This window comes from Palaemon carinicauda, chromosome 38 (assembly GCF_036898095.1).
Source record: "Palaemon carinicauda isolate YSFRI2023 chromosome 38, ASM3689809v2, whole genome shotgun sequence".
Lineage (NCBI taxonomy): Eukaryota > Metazoa > Arthropoda > Malacostraca > Decapoda > Palaemonidae > Palaemon > Palaemon carinicauda.
This window is the reverse complement of record NC_090762.1, coordinates 26,902,900-26,919,768: the sequence shown is the minus strand read 5'-3', so window position 1 is coordinate 26,919,768 and position 16,869 is coordinate 26,902,900. Positions and strand designations below refer to the sequence as shown.

At 44.8% G+C, this 16,869-nt stretch overlaps 1 protein-coding gene and 1 long non-coding RNA gene across 5 annotated transcripts in view; one reads left to right on the top strand and one right to left on the bottom strand.

Annotated features, from left to right (window-relative positions):
* The window catches only part of SerT (Serotonin transporter), a 107,038-nt gene that overhangs the window by 9,527 nt on the left and 80,642 nt on the right, over positions 1-16,869 (bottom strand). The window lies entirely within an intron of this gene.
* Positions 1-16,869, top strand: part of LOC137630497 (uncharacterized) — a 119,199-nt gene that overhangs the window by 77,663 nt on the left and 24,667 nt on the right. Inside the window, exon 4 of one of the 4 annotated variants that reach the window (XR_011041722.1) lies at positions 6,034-6,167. The exons of the other annotated variants lie outside the window; for them this stretch is intronic. This is a non-coding gene — a long non-coding RNA (uncharacterized lncRNA). The remainder of the gene's footprint in view (positions 1-6,033; positions 6,168-16,869) is intronic. 4 annotated transcript variants of the gene reach the window in all.

Sequence of the window (16,869 nt, the reverse complement as noted above, 5' to 3'; positions counted from 1 at the left end):
TAGTATTTCGACGGGCGGCTGGTGTCCTGGCCAACCTACTACCTACTAGAGTCAATTGAGAATGAGAGTGGACCAGACTTCGTTCAAATACTCTTATTAGGTAGAACTGTGGAATTTATAGGTAGTAGGTTGGCCAGGGCACCAGCCCCCATTGAAATACTACTGCTAGAGAGTTATGGGGTCCATTGACTGGCCAGACAGTAATGCATTGGATCCTTCTCTCTGGTTACTGTTCATTTTCCCTTTGCCTACACACACACCGAATAGTCTGGCCTAATCTTTACATATTCTCCTCTGTCCTCTTACACCTGACAACACTGAGATTACCAAACATTTCTTTTTCACCCAAGGGGTTACTGCAATGTTCAGTGGCCACTTTCCTTTTGGTAAGGGTAGAAGAGACTGTTTAGCTATGGTAAGCAGCTCTTCTAGGAGAAAGACACTCCAAAATCAAACCATTGTTCTCTAGTCTTGGGTAGTGCCATAGCCTCTGTACCATGGTCTTCCACTGTTTTGGGTTATAGTTCTCTTGCTTGAGGATACACTTGGGCACTCAATTTTATCTTATTTCTCTTCCTCCTGTTCACTATCTGAGGAAGCAAAGATCATTCTGATCCAATGATCTACACCTCCCTACTCAGCTCGACTGTCGCAATACTCTTCTTTGCATGGAGTAGAGGTGACAGTCAGAGCTCTGCCTACTTACAAACTAATATTGTTAACTGGCAAGGCTTCAGAGAAATCATACGACCCTTTCTGATTATACATGTAACTCGGTTGTTGCTCATCGGCACCTATGAGTGCCCGGTTCAAGAGCATACTGTAAATGCGTTGGAACGCGAGGAAGGGCCCTCGATGCTCCAACCCGTTGATATGGCATCAATGCTCCTTGTCGGCCCATATCTTAACCCTAGGTATTGTAGGAGTGGCTCCTCATACTTCCTTTGCGACGTTCGAACGGATTCTAGATGTCTTCTCCATAAGAGCTTCGACTGAAAAAGCCTGGGGATTTGTCATTTCCCCTATGTTCAGCAACAGCCCGTGGAGTGTCTTGAAGCGCCGAAGTTGTAATTGCACATCCTAATTCTTTGTCCCACGTAAATCTGGGAGTAACTGGGAGTGCGCAACAAAAGCTTTAGCTTGCAAGTTGAGCTGTGAGGGACGTTGTGTATAAATACTGTATATACGAAAGCACCCACATGTGACTGCTCTAAGATGACGCCCCACTTGCTAAGCCCAAATGGAAGTGTTCGTGGAGGTGCTCTGCTATGAGAGCGCTCTACCAAGCAGGTGAGAGGGTGTGCGATCAATCGTGAGTAGAGGTGAGAAGACGTGCGATGGGTCACTAGCAGGCATAGATGATGAGCTGAACAGATGCAGTTGTGGCTTGTGATCGCGCAAGTGTAATGACACTTCTTTACGATTGCACTAACACCTAGTAGCATGTCTCTTCTCCCTCTAATGGGAGCGTGATTGATTGATTGATTGAAAGTTTTCTGTCAATCAATCAATCACGCTCCCATTAGAGGGAGAAGAGACATGAACTGGGAAGATGTGGCTACCATAAAAGCGTGTGATCTCTAACTGACCTACAATCAAGAGCCAATTTCATTCCAATAGGGTTGAGGGGAAAGTTAAGTAGTGTGACATCTCGCTGTCTTTTCTTTTGTCCTTGGTGAAGGATAGGGTACCACTGTCTCTTCCATGGGGAGAGAAACAGTACATGTGACTTATAAAAGAGTTAGCTGACTGACTATGTGTCTGAGGATAAGGAAGTACAAGGATCCCACCTAGCAAACAGAATCTTGAGCCACTTCAGCAGCAACTCCAATCCTTTGGCAATTGCTCCTGTTGCATTCTTATTCATCCCTGTTCTGGTAAGGCATACTATCCCATGACTTTGTGGTAGATTTATTACTGAGGAACCACCGGGGATTCAAACCTCGTCCTTGGACCGATGAGGGAGATGAGAGAGGATGTGGAGAAAGAGGGGAACCCATGAGACTTACCAACTCTTGTCATCAAAAAGAGTATATTTCATAATTTCTTGAAGCTACATCTCAAAAGGGGACAACAACTCTTTTACCAACTTGTTGTTAACCTTCAACGAGGGCTGTTCCGGTCTTTTGAATCTTTTCTTTTGGAACTCAGGGTATGAAGAGATGATCGTACAGCAGTTTACACATTCCAGTAGCGTCAACTAAATGTTCCATGCTGTGAAGATGAGCTCTGGCATGCTTCTTCATCCACTCTACTCTGTGAATCTGGAAAGATGGGTGCTTCACCAGATCTTGCCTGACATCGCTCCTACAATAATCGAGTATGTGAGTGTAATACTGCACAGATGTTCTGGAGGTATATTTTGGAGAGCGACCCGCCAGTGTGGGACAGGGTAGATATACAAAAATGTCTCACACTCTCCCTTCGAAGGTTGAGGACTGTTCTCAGTACACATCTGGAATCAGATCTGGGTCCCGAATCATGATCTTCCCGAAAGCTCAAGAATTCCTTCTGGTCTGCAAAAAGCGCCATTCATCGGGCCTGACTGAAGATCCTACTACCCTCTGAGGTGTCAGGGAACTTGGTATCTGAACAGAATCTATTTCTTTCCAAAGAAGTCCAATGACTTTTGTAACTGATTCCAAGGCGAGAGGTGGGTTTAGATCAACCCTAATTTTGTCGCCGGGAGATAATACTCTGGGTGATCTTGAACCGTGATGGGTTCAAGGATGAGGGTCCCCTAGAAGAAGTAATGGCCATTGAAGGCCACACCTCTAATAGTCAGCCAGGTCTAACCTGCAGGTCATAATTATGAATGCAGTTGGGGACTAGCATACTCCAGGTCTTGCAGTTGTTAAGGTTTCCCATGGAAAATAACTCCTCATTATACTCCCTCCTGAACGCTCTAGGGGGTGCATCTTGGATTTTGTGAGGCACGTCTATGGGCGATGCGCTTCGCCAAGTGTTGAGTTGCATTTTTGAAAGGCGTGCATGGTAAACCACCGGTTCCAAACCCCTAACAGAACTGGGCACGTGAGGGAGGGTTCAGTGTATGTTACTCCAACTGCCTCAGGAGAGGAGGGGTTATCTAGGAAGACAGGCGAGTTAATCCTGAGTTTGCAAAGTCACCCACTTGTTCCATATCCCCTAACAGACTGAGCGTTTGAGGGAGGTAGCACGCTATCACAACGGGCAAGGCGAGGAGTTGTCTAGTGGAGATAGGCGAGTTGATCCACTCGTATACTAAGCATGTGTGGCAGTATACCTGTTTTAAACCCCTTACTGACTGAGCTTGCTTTGCCACAGTAGGCTCAAGCGAGAAGGGGTTGTCTAGTGGAGACACGTGAATCTAAGGAGTGTCAACGTACTAAGGTGTTTGCGCGCAGCCATACTTGCATGTGTGTTAAGAGAAATGTTGCTCGGCAGCTCAGTGAGAAGCGCTCTTCTCAATTGCAGGCATCTATGGCATATCTGGGTCGCGTGTACGAAAGGGCGAGACATGCACATAGTTCCCATCCTCTCATGGGTTGAGAGCATGATGGGGGGGGGGGGAAGAGCATGTATTACTACTGCAGACTCAAGAGAGGTCAGTTAGTCCACAAAGAAGGACGTGGGAGACATGTTAACACGACTTTTCTAACCTTGGTGGGGAGCATATGAATCCCAGTAGAAGGGGTGTGGAAAGCATACTAACGCTAAGCATGCCTCCACCCTCAGTGGGGGCAAGTTGAGCACACACGTCCCATGTTCAATAATGTTGAGTGTAACAGGGATCGTAATCTAGGAGGTACTTTACATAACTGTATCATGTCCATTATTACCAGTGGATATTTTGAATGTGATAGTAATGGGTTCATCATCACCATCTCCTACCATGCCTATTGACGCAAAGGGTCATCTCTATCTTGAGCTTTTAAGGCTGTACTTTTCCATTCATCATCTACTTCACGAGTCATAGTTCTCAGCTATGTAGGCCTGGGTCTTTCAACTCTTCTAGTACCTTGTGGAGCCCAGTTGAAAGTTTGGTGAACTAACCTCTTTTGGGGAGTGCAAAGAGCGTAACCAAACCATCTCCATCTACCACTCACCATGATCTCATCCACATATGGCACTCAAGTAGTATCTCTTATAGTTTCATTTCTAATCATATCTTCCCATTTAACCATGAATATTCTTGTGAGGATTTCGTTCTCAAATCTACAAAAACTGTTGAATATAGTTTCATAGTTTCATTGTCATATCTTTACTCATGTCCATACAGTAACACTGATCTCACTAAACTGATATATAGTCTGATTTTTATATGTAATTTCAGGCAATTTAATTTCCAAATTTTACTCAACCTAGTCATTGTCTGATTTGTTTTTTTAATCTTTCATTAATCTTGAATTCTAAAAGATCCTGCATTAGAGATCATAGTTCCTAAATATTTAAATGATTCCACCTTATTAATATGTTCTCCTTCCAATGATATTTCATCTTCCATTACATATTCCGTTCTCATCATCTCTCTTTCTTTTATTTATCTTGAGCCCAACCCCATATTATATTTCATGCATTCTGGTAAGCAAGCTTTGCTAGTCCTGTGGTGTTCTGCTTATATGGGTAGCATCCTTAGCATACTCTAGGTCAGATAATTTCCTGTTACCAATCCAGTCCAATCCTTCTCCACCATCCCCAACTGTTCTATGCATTACTAGGTAATTAGCTACAGTTTTTAATTTGTAAAAGTTAATCTCATGGTCTAAATGGAATTAAATTTTCAGTGAATTTCTCATACTGCACTAAGACTCCATATTTATGGCATAATATTCAATTATTCACTGGTGTTTGAGCATTTAAGATAAATGTTGTGTTTAACCTTTCCCTCAGATACACAGCCCCGCACCCAATAATATGGCCAGGAACTCTTACTTGAACAACAGAGTAATAACTTTGCTAGATGTCAATAGAATCCTTGAATCGTATGGTACTGGGATACCTATGAAATAATATGGACAAAACATATCAAATATACCATATACTGGGTATATATCATATATAAATAAAAAAAGGCTGACTTTTTGCAAAGTTGGTCAGCCTCTTCTTAGAGAGTTTTGAGTCTCCATGACACTGCAAATAGTTGAAACCTGAACCCTAAAAGGCATACAGAGAATAGCATGTAAATGGACTTGTGTGTAGTCAAGGTCAAAATTACTACTGTAGGGAAAAGCCCTCAAGTTTATAATCTATGCATCTTGGATATGATATACAGTACTATATATGATCTTTATTGTAGCAGTAGGTTCTTCGATAGCAATACTTCTCATGATTTGGAAAAAGTTTATCTTTGGACTTTATAGTCTTAACAAGTAAAATCCTTAATTATGACATTCTATGAAGCGAAGCTGACCCAACTCATAGGCTGAGCTTCTTGTAGATGGGAAGAATAGCACCAGACTTTCCTTTGCGGCTAAGTATAATCTTCAGAGATAATCTCCTTATAGCCTTTCTTATGAAGAGCTCTGCTAATTAAGGCTGAAGGCACTACAAAAAATCCTATGGAAACTGGGTGGAAGAAGAGTTTGAAGGGCCAGTGAACCACAGCTTTTAGGTTATATTTCTGAAATCTGCTTTGAGAGTTGATGGAATGAACTAACAATTGAGTACAGTACTGTACATTATTTTATAAGAATACAGTGAGTACAGGTAATTCTTATACTTTAATGATTGAACTGTAAAATGAGTAGTTTAAAGTGGGAAAACCTATTTTAGAATTTTGTCATTAACTTCATTATGCTACAGAATTCAAGATACTCAGGAAATTACTTTCATAGCCTTAGGTGCTGGGTCATATGGTCAAAATTCCATAAACAAATTAATCATATCCTCAGACAATGTGACCCCAGAAGCCAAGCAACATTATTCTGATCATACATCAAAATAAGTACTGTAAGATTTTATTGAATGACCAAATTTGGAAAGGAGAGATACTACTTGTATATTCAACTGGTTATCCATATGTCCCCATAACTACAAATTCCTTTCTTACAGAACATGGAGACAGTCAAATTGAACAATGGGAATGTATGGAGTCACATTACTATTGAACAATCAAACAATACGAGATAGCTCCGGATAAAAAGGAACATCAAAACTCCCAAATGAAAAGAATTTGGAATAACAATGTAAGTACAGTACATTGCGATATATGGGCTACATGATTAGAAAACAAGAATCAAACTTCACATATACTTCAATAACATCAAGCACAGACTGCTAAGGATTTAAACCAAGGATGCAAAAACTGCCACTCTAACCCCCCCATGGGAAGGTATTAAGATGCACTGTAATGCCAACTCAGAGGGAATTTTGTTTATAACATTCCTCATTTTTTGTGTTTATTATTCTACTTGTTTTCTGTCATCTACTCTTAATTTGAGTTATAAAGCATAAGCTTCTTATAAGCATGCAGCATTCATAGTTCATATAATAGGATTCCATTTCCTCAGCACATACTTTCGTTATTACCTATCAATTGTCTACTATTCAAGATAATATTCCTGGTCTTTGCGGAAGCTGCAGAAACCCTGTGCTGGGGTTAGAGCTTCCACAAAAATTAATACTAACTTTTTCATTATTCTTCCCTGCTGGCCACAAGTAGTAATACAAAAACCAGCTTCAATAAACAGCATCTGCTAGCCAAGTCATTTTAGTAGGAGGAACACTCAGGGTACTAAAAATTTAAGGCCTCGGCATTTTCTACCATTTAAAACTGGACACCTTTCTTTTTTTGGAAGTGAACAGAAAATGAAGTCACCCTGTAGTTAATAAGCTTGCTGAATTACTTTGTGGACAGCTGGGTCTAACAAATCAACAAGAATAAAAGACTTGGAGAGCCATGTTCCATTTAGACTATACTGTACATGAAACCCCAATGCGCATATCTAATAAAATGAAGTTTGTGAAGAGTGACTATTCAAACTACCTTAAAAACTTTCTTGATTATTAAAGGGACTAGATATGAAGAAAATTGACAAAAGAGAACATTCATTTTTAAATATGTAACTTCCCTGGTAGTTACATATATATATAGCTTAATCCCGCCGATTCATCGCGCGCACGGCAGAAATTCATATTTCGCGGCAATCACCGACATGTGAGCAGGTGGTCATACCTGTGTGCCCTCTAACTAGGTAAATGGAACCATTCCCATAAGTCCTCAGAAATTCCCTGCCGTCGTTCGAGCAACACGTCGGAAATTCGCTCTACTTTGTTTGGGTTTGCTTTAACTACAAATTGGTGAAGTATCCATTGCTTTGTTTTTTATGGCTTCTGCTGATATTGGATTTTCCTTTCTTTTTCACACAAATAAGATAGTTTTTTTGTTGGTCCAACTTGGACAGTTTAATTTAAATTGATTTTCAAGATTGCTCCTCTGTTGTTAGATTTTGTGTGTAGGGGGGCAAGACTGGCTTCCAAAAGCTGCCCTTGATCCCCACACAGTATGTAAAATGCAGAGGGCATGCGTGTATTTTTTCTTTTGGAATATGATCGCTATGTTCGTAAGCTTGAAAGGGATAGGATCAAGGAATTTTTCCCCCTACTTTAAAAACTAACAAACAACTCTTAAAGACATGATGGTGGAAGGAAATCTTTTCTCCACACTATGATGTCAAAATCATGTGACGTTAACTCTTAGCAGAATGCCTTGAAGGAAATCATTCCGCCAGCACTATGACGTCGCAAATCATGTAACGTAAACTATGTAATTGACTTGCAAATATGTAAATTCTTTTCTTTTTCTTGCAAGAAATGTAAAGAAAATACTAACTTAGTAAGCATAAGTATTTTAATTTTTATAATGTAGGGAAATATATTATTTTTTAAGTAAATATTTGTCCTTATTATTATACTTCCTTTAGTTAATCATCGATTTATTATAGAGATTTCACTGGCGTACAGTCAATTTACACTACGTAATACTCTTGATGATCGTTACAGTTTCACAATACTTTGTATTATTTAATTTTTCGATATTGAGAATACTAATATTAATCATATAGCCTATTGAATTTTCATTCTAGCCCTTGGCGAAAGAGTATAATCTCTCGCAACAGGCAGGTCTAATTATGGTCTGATGTGAAATAGTTAAAAGTGCTAGTGTTCAGTGGCATGCAAGCATGACGCAGTGCAGTGAAGGGTACGGCTGCTCGGACCTGTCGTTCTCCTAGCCCTAGACCTCTTCCATGCTCCCCATCCCCTGGGAGAAGGAATGTCGATAGGCGAAGGCAGGCGAGAGGCGTTAGCCCCGAGCAGTCATCCCCTCGAGCGTGCCTGTTGACGCTTCCCAGGACGTTCACCCTCGCCATTGGAAAGGCGAGGTAAAAGTATTATCCTCGCCGTCGGATGACGCAGCTCCCAGACGAGGCTGGCGTTTTACGTTTTTCCCTTCCTGCTAGACAAGAAGAGAGTTGATCTTCATGGAACTGAGAGTCGAGATCGCGATAGTCATAGTTCCGAGCGCGAACTCGCGGCAAGGACGTACGCGAGCTGCAGCGCTCATGGACGCTCCCTTGCAGCGATCTGGACATGTTATGGGAGGTGGCAAGGATCTTGACGCTCCCCCACAGCATGCTGGACGCACGCGAGCAGGACGCTTCCCCGCGTCAAGATAGCGAACGTCATAGAGGAGGCTGGACGCATGCAGGACGCACCGCAAGCAGCATGCCTGTCAGAGCTTCAACGGTCTATTATGTACCCGTTGACGTTTACAAGTCGCAAACAGAGGAAGCTCGCAACAGCAGCAGCATGCTGGACGCACGCAAGCATGATGCGCCCTCGCAGCATGCTGGACACACGCAAGCATGATGCTCCCTTGCAGCATGCTGGACGCTCCCTCGCAGCATGCTGGACGCATGCATGACACACACAAGCATGACACTCCCTCGCAGCATGCGGGACACATGCAGGACGCAAGCAAGCATGACGCTTCCTCGCAGCAGGCTGGACGCATGCATGACGCTCCCTCAGAGCATGCTGGACGCAAGCAGGCAAGACGAAGCATGTGTTTTCTCCCACTCGTTCTACATCGGAGATCGCTAACCCTTTATAGGAGATCTCAGAGGAGGAAACGTAGGAAACTTTTCACGCAGCAGATCATAAAAGATTACTTGCAGTTCTGGCAGACTTTTCAGTGTTAGCCAGATCGGTCTAGAAGGCTTTTTTGACTCTGAACAATTGGATTCTCAAGAAGGAACAAGGAAGGACAACCTTTTTATTCCCCCCTACGAGATTGGCTTCTAGATCCAGTGTGTGGTACGAGACTGGGAGGTTCTCGGTTTGGAAGTTCCTGCCTCCTCCCAGGGAGACTTCTCCAAATGACTAAGGCTAAGGTGATGTGGTCCACGTCGGAGATGGAGCACTTGCTGAAGGGCATCTTCAGAACAATCGAGGTCTTCAGCTTGACGGACTGGAATCAAGGAGTCCTCGCAGACGTCACAGACGATAAGAACGAGACGCAGATGCACCTTATTGCCTGTCTCGATAAAGCCGCGAGGGACGGGTCGGTCGAACTCACAGCCCTTTTTCACAGCAGGTATTATTAAGAAAGAGCTATGCTGTTTCTTAACTGTCGTCAGGATTGACTCTCGCTCAGAGAGCAGAGCTCTTGTATGCTCCCTTGACCAAATACCTCTTCCCTTCAGAGCTAATGAAGGACTTATCATCAGCTCTTGCGCACAAGCAACGCAAGCACAAGCAACGCAAGATCTGATTACAAGGACTGCGAGGAAAGTTCTTCCGGCTAACTTTTTAGCCAGCAAGGAGAAGGAAGCTCCTCCCATGCACCAGCCCTTTCATGGGAGAGCCTTTCTAGAAGAGGACAGAGCATGGCTGCTGGAGGGCAACCTCGTAACCCCAAACAGCAACTGAAACCAAAAAAGTGAACTCAACCTCTAGACACAAGTATCCCACTACTGGCAGCAGCTCTTCAAGAGCAGGTAAACCAGATGTTGTCAAAAGCAGCAATAGAAGTGGTATAAGAGGGATTTTAAAACAGACTTTTTCTGGTACCCAAAAACTCAGGGGATTGGAAACCCATTCTGTACATAAGTCCACCAGTTCGTGAGCAAAGTCACGTTTGCTATGGACATAACTGCGTCAGTCCTAGCAGACACCAGACTAGGTGACTGGATGGTGTCGATAGAAGGACGCGTCTTTTCTTGTCTCAATTCACCCGAACTACAGGAAATATCTGAAATTTGTACATCACGCTACAACTTTTCAATTCAGAGCACTTTTGTTTGGAGTAAGCACGGCCCCTTGCGTTTTCACACGAGGGGTATCAAACGTGGCTCTCTGGTTACATCCGGAAGGGGTACAAATTTCGATGTACCTGGACGACTGGCTAATCAGAGCCAGGTTGTAGGAAAGAGTCTGGAGGATCTGCAAGTGACTACATCTACGTCCACTTCAGTTCCATCTGTCTAGTTATTGGACAAGAGAACAAGACCTAGAGAAATGGATTCCAATCCCTCTGGGAATCAGGAATCAGGGGAGTTGGTGGGACTACCACAACAAGTTACTAGAAGGCTTCAAGCTTCATCAGAAGAACCCCGACCTAGTGTTGTATTTAGACGCATCAGACCTGGGGTGGGATACAACACTGGGGAAGGGCGAGATCTCGGGTTTATGGGAAGACCATCAGAAGAAATAGCACATAAACGTGAAGGAACTGGTGACCATGCTTCTAGCGCTAATACACTTCCAAGAGAGGTCCAAAACAAGTTAGTACAGGTCAAAGCATACAACACCATAGCGTTGGCCTACATCAGAAAACAGGGAGGCACTGGTTTGGATTCCCTTTACGAGGCTGCAAGATCTCCTGCTGTGGGCAAAAGCGAACAATATATCTCTGATAACCCGCTTCATAGAGGGAGAGAAGATTGTCAGAGCGGATCTTCTCAGCAGAGGAAGACAGGTTCTCACGACAGAATAGACCCTGCTTCATGAGGTGTGCAGCAGGCTTTGGAATCTGTGGGGAGAACCGTCAATAGGCCTCTCTGCGACGAAGAGAACAAGAGGTTACCTGGTTACTGCTTTCCAGTTCCAGACCAGGAAGCAATGGCAGTGGACGCCTTCCTCATGGAGTGGGAAGGACTAGACACGTATGCCTTTCCCCTCATTCAGGATCCTAGACAGAGTCATGAAGAAGTTCAGGGAGTCAAACAACGCCTGCATGACCATGATAGCTCTGTTTTTTGGCCCATGAGACCCTGGATCACAGAAGTGATGGAGTGGCTAGTAGACACCCCTAGGTTGTTTCCCAGTCGGAATGAAATTCTCAGACAGGCACATATAGAGAGATACCTTTAAATCTCCTCGCTCTCATCTAACCGCCTTTCAACTATACGGAAAAACTGGCAAGAGCGAAGGGCTTTTCGAGGAAAGCTGCAAGAACAATCGTGGGAGCAAGGAGAGCGTCCACAATCAAGAAGTACCAATCTAGTGGGACGTGTTCAGAGAATGGTGCAGAGTTAATAACATTTCCTCTTCCAATACCTCTTTAACTCAATTAGCAGATTTTCTGCTACATTTAACAACACAAAGGAACTAGCAGTATCAACCATCAAGGGATACCGCAGCATGCTAGCCTCCGTCTTCAGTCACAGACATATTGACGTGTCAGGAGACAAGGATCTCTCGGACCTTATAAGATCCTTTGAGACCGCTTAAGAGGAAGGACAACCCAACCCCATCTTGGAATTTGGATGTAGTCCTGATGTTTTTAACCACGAGCAGGTTTAAACCTCTTGACAAGGCTCCATGGAAGGATCTAACTAAGAAGAGCCTATTCCTGGTTGCGTTAGCGACAGCCAAGAGAATAGAAGAATTGCGAGCCATTAGCAAAAACATGGGCTTCAATGGAGAGAATGCAATCTGCTCTTTACGACAAGGTTTTCTCCCCAAGAACTAGAATCCTTCGCAACCATGGCCCAGATCCTTTACCTTTCCAGGGTTATCTCATTTAGTAGGACGGGAAAAGGAGAGAGGCCTTTGTCCAGTAAGAGCCCTAAAAAATTTTATCTGCAGAGGACCTCTGGTGCTAAGTAAAGAAGCCTTCGCTACCCTTGTCAAAAAATACACTGGCATTCTTTATCAAGGATTTAATATGAGAAGCTCACCAGAGTTGTGATGAGAAAAGCTTCCCATTCCTCAAAGTCAAAGCACACAAAGTAAAAGTTGTGGCAACTTTGATGGCTTATAGACACAACAAGTCTATAAAAACGATTTTGGAAGTGACATTCTGGCGAAGCAAATCAATCTTAGCAGATTGTTACCTAAATAGGTACAGACCCAATATGAGGATTGTTGTTCCCTGGGTCCGTACGTTGCCTCCGGCGCCGTACTTGGAGAAGGTACTACTTCCTCTAACCTATAACCTTGTTTTGGGGCTCAAGCCATGACGTCCTGATGGAAGGTTCCTTTAGTAACTTCCCAAGGGTATATATGACTACAGTGATATTCTCAGAGAATCAAACCAAAGGTTTCACAGAATTCTAACTTCTGGCACGAGTACCCTTAAGATTTACTCTTAAGGGTATCGTATATAATCAGGGGACGTATTCTTGACACGCCACATGGCAATCTGCACCCCGAATAGCCTTTACGCTTCGAGGGGGATACGTGATAGAATTAGAAGGGTAGCCGCATTAGAGGTTACCCTGGTTCCCCTACTACTATCGTATCACAACCGCACCAACTCCCTCTGGCGGTCATTCTTATATTTGTAGCGCTTCGCTATGGTGGTGTTCCTTGTTGATCTGACATTTTCGATCGATTTCTAGGAATCTTTATGCTTTCTACGGCTTCTTTCTCCATCTAGAAAGTTGAGTATTCATTCTTTACAATATGTATTTTAGTTCCAGCCTCACAATGAAATTAGTGTAATTATTGTGTTTGGATCTACGCCGGTCACCGGTGTCGCTATAGGCGCCGTCGTTCATTGGGCATGTGTTATTTAGTTAGCAGAACGACATTTCCGGTTTAAATAGCATTTTTTGGGCTCAAGCCATGGCGTCCTGATGGAAGGTTCCTGTTTGGTAGCTTCCTTGGGTATAAGACTACTAAGATATTCCCAGAGAATTTAACCACAGGTTATCACAGAATTCTAACTTCTGGAGCGAGTATCTCAAAGGTTTCCCTTTAAGACATCGTAATACAACAGGGGACACGCATGTCTGGTCGTGCCACATAGCTATCTCCACCCCGAACAGAGTTAACGCTTCGGTGTGTAAGGGCTGAGAATAGCTGGGAGCCGTTCCACAGCTAATCTCACTCGTGGCTACTACTGATACTCGAGACGTAAACAAACGGACGCCATTGCTCTAATGACGTCACGAGCGTCTTTATCCTTTGTTTAGTAGCTGCCCTACTGAGACGGATTTTCCCTTGTGTGAACTTTATCGTTTTGCATCTTCGCTATGTCGTTACCTTCAGCCTCGCCTTCTTCTGGAAAGTTGAGTACAAGGTTCCAGTATTGTTTAATTAAGCTCTGGCCGTAAAGTAAATATTATTTTGCGAAATAATTGATGTTTTGTGGCAGAGCTGTGCCTCTACCGGACCCGCCATTTTATGGCGTCGTTGTTGTTGCATGTCTTATTTAGTTAGCCACAACAACGCTTCCGGCCTTATATACTAATCGAATACATTAGTTTATTTAGTCTTCATAGCTAGGAACTTTTATTTCGTGTTTAGACGCTTTTTATCGGTCATCGATTGACCTCATACCAGTCGGCTACTATAGCCCCCAGGCCAGGAGCCTATATACAAGTGTTCATGCATGATTTATCAGTGATCCTAGACTAAGTTATGAAGATAGTGGCATTATTATTTTACAATACTTTTGACTAGTGATGCAAATGTTTTCGCCTTCAGGGACCATATAGGGGATAGGCTAGTCAGTGATTCTTACTAGCCTAACCTAACCTTAGGACCCCTATATGCTTCCTTCATCCCCTGCCTTGGCATTCCCTCTAATTAGCCTTGATCCCTTTTCTGAGTAAAGGGATTCATTGTCTAATAGAGTATTTTATCGCCTCTCAGTCCTCCCTAAAGGAATGAACCCCCTTTAGGATTGCGTCTGAGAGTGAGGTTAGGCTAGCCTACCTCTATGGCTAGGATAGTCTGCGACTTTCCTGCGATAGCGATACGTCTTCTTCCTTGCCTAGTTCAGGACTTTTAGCCCTGATCTAGGTCGGGTTAGGAAGGTTTCTCTGTTCCATGCTGAAACTGTACTCTTGCACCGTTTTAGCCGATCAGCCTAATCTTAGGTTAGGGAGTGTCCTCCCTTCCCTTTGTGGCCGCTCTGGTACAGAATCCCTTCCTGGGAAGACCCCTCTCTTCTCCCTCCCCACCTATCTCTTGTATAGCCTAGCCTATGCTTAGGTTAGTTTATACTCATCTGTCCCCTGTCCTACAACTCCTCCTTAGGGTGGATGAGTAGGGCTACCCGAGCTTCCTTGTGCAGTCCGCTCTGGTACATATACCTTCATAGTGTCCTATAAGGTTAGTTCCTAGTGTAGCTCTGCATAAGGGAGTCTCCCCCCCCCCCATCTTGGGTGTTCCCTAGTCCTCCCTTGGGCTACCTGCTCCCGGTCCCTAGTGACCCCTGCATATGGATGATAGAGCCTGTCTCTATCATGGGTACACCCCCTCAGGGAGGGGGAGGGATGTCTGGAACCCTGAAGGTACTTCCTGCATCTTTCCCCCCCTCCCCCTGTCTCTCTATCTATCTGGGTGCCGGTCTCTTGCCGCCTCTTATGCCGGCAATACCTGCCTCTTGGTGACTTCCCTACCCTTGCCGCCAGCCCCCCGTGTTCCGAGGGACTGCCGGCTGCCGCCGGCTACTACCGGCGGCTCTCCTACTCCTATCTAATCGTCCGCTTGCCGGTCGATCTCCGGAGTGCCGGCATATACTGCCGGCAACCCGATACTACCTGTACCATCCTTACCCCAGTCACCAATCCGGCATCCTCCGGCTGCCGGAGCCGCCGCTCCCTGCCGGCGTGCCGCCGTTGTGCCGGCGGCCGCCATCCTGGTATCTAACTGACTTTTGAAAATTGTCTGTTCTAATGCCAGAATCTATGCTGGAGCGAGCTCCGGCGTGCCGGCGGCTTGCCGGATACCCCGGAGGCGTCAAGAATACTTGCACCCCCTCTCTGTAGCTATCATAAGACTAAGATAGCCCTACCTGGCAAATAGATAAGCTGCTTTGCTTCTAAGATCAGTACCTAGTACTGCTCTATTAGTGATCATGCTGTCTCTTTGCATTCTTCTATTTCCAGCATGCTATGTGCATCTTAGCACGGCTGGTTGCCAGAAGCAGTTACCCTTAATGAGACCTTCTGGCTCTTATCTGGGAACCGAATGAATTCGATCCCAACCTTGTCCTTGGCTTTCCATGGAGTTCCAATATAATGGGAATCCTAGGAAACTATATCCAATGATCTCGGTCATTTGGATTATCCCAGGACCAAGCCTATGGTAACCAGCCGGGCGAGATGCATGGAGCGTGTTCTCCTTTACTGTTTCACTCTCTATGCATCACACCTTATATAAGTTAAAATTAATGATTAATATTAACTTAATTTAAGAGCCATTCCTATGACTCCCCCATACTCATTTTCTCTTTCTTCCACAGGAGGAGCAGATGAAGTGCGATTTCGCATACTGTGCCGTGAAACGCTCCCAGTTTTACGGACATACGGCGTGCAGGACTCACGCCCCTTGCTCAGACAAGAGAGGGGATTGGAAGTTCTGGAATCCACTGGATTGTACGGTCTGCCAGGCCTACCTAGTTGAGGCCTTCCATAACCCTCCCTCAGCGGAGGTTAGAGACATTGCTCGTGAGAAACTGCGCAAGTGGGTGCGTGGTTTTCAGAGGAATGCCACTGGACCGTACCTGGCCACCGAAGAACTGAGGTCCCTGCTGTTCCCTAAGGCCTCCCCTGATTCAGTGGTTCCAAAGGAAGCAATCCCCACTGTCCAAATTACGGTGGAACCTGATGTGGTCATGGCTCAGTCCATGCACGAGTGTCGCCTAGATTCCGAAGAGGATGAACAGATCTCTGACGTCTCGGAAGACACGGAGAAGACGCTTATGGCTCAAGGAGCCGAAGAGGACGAAGACAAGGTGGAATACACCGAGTCGGAGATTGGAGCTACTCCCTCGTCCATCCCTCCGCCTACTCCTACACCGACGGATGTGTCCATTCCGTCTACCTCCTCGACCCCGGATCCTTCTTCCTCTACACAAGAACTGATCCGACTGATTAGAGCTGTCATGGACGACAGACTGAAGGAGAACCAGGAGTCCATCAGGTCTATGATTGGATCCAGAGAACCGAAGAAGATCTCGGTTAAGGATCTCCCAGCTTGCTCTCATGCCAACCCGTGGAGGTATGCAGAGCATATGGTTATTGCGACCGGCAGGATCTTTGTTAGTGACAAAATCGGCACGGTCCCGTTGGAAGATGTGGAATTCTTCCCAAGCTTCGAGGCCTACCCGGACTGTTACGTCCGGCTTCGTTCTGAACCTGCCTCGAAGGAGGAGACCGAACCTAAGGAAGAGATAGTGTTCGATCTCGCAAAGGCCCAGGCTATGCTAGCCTCCGCATTTAAGAGCAGGGGCTTTACCTGCTCTAAGCTTCCTGCCTTGAGCAAGAAGCATCCTACTTATGTCGCTCCCGACACTGCGATTCTTCCATTTTTGGAAAAGGCCTTGGCTGCATGCCTTAAGGCGGCGGAAGAAGGGAAACCCTGCCCTGCACTGGAGGAGTGCAGACCCTTCTCCATCGTAACGCCCCCTGACACTAGACAATGGAAAGA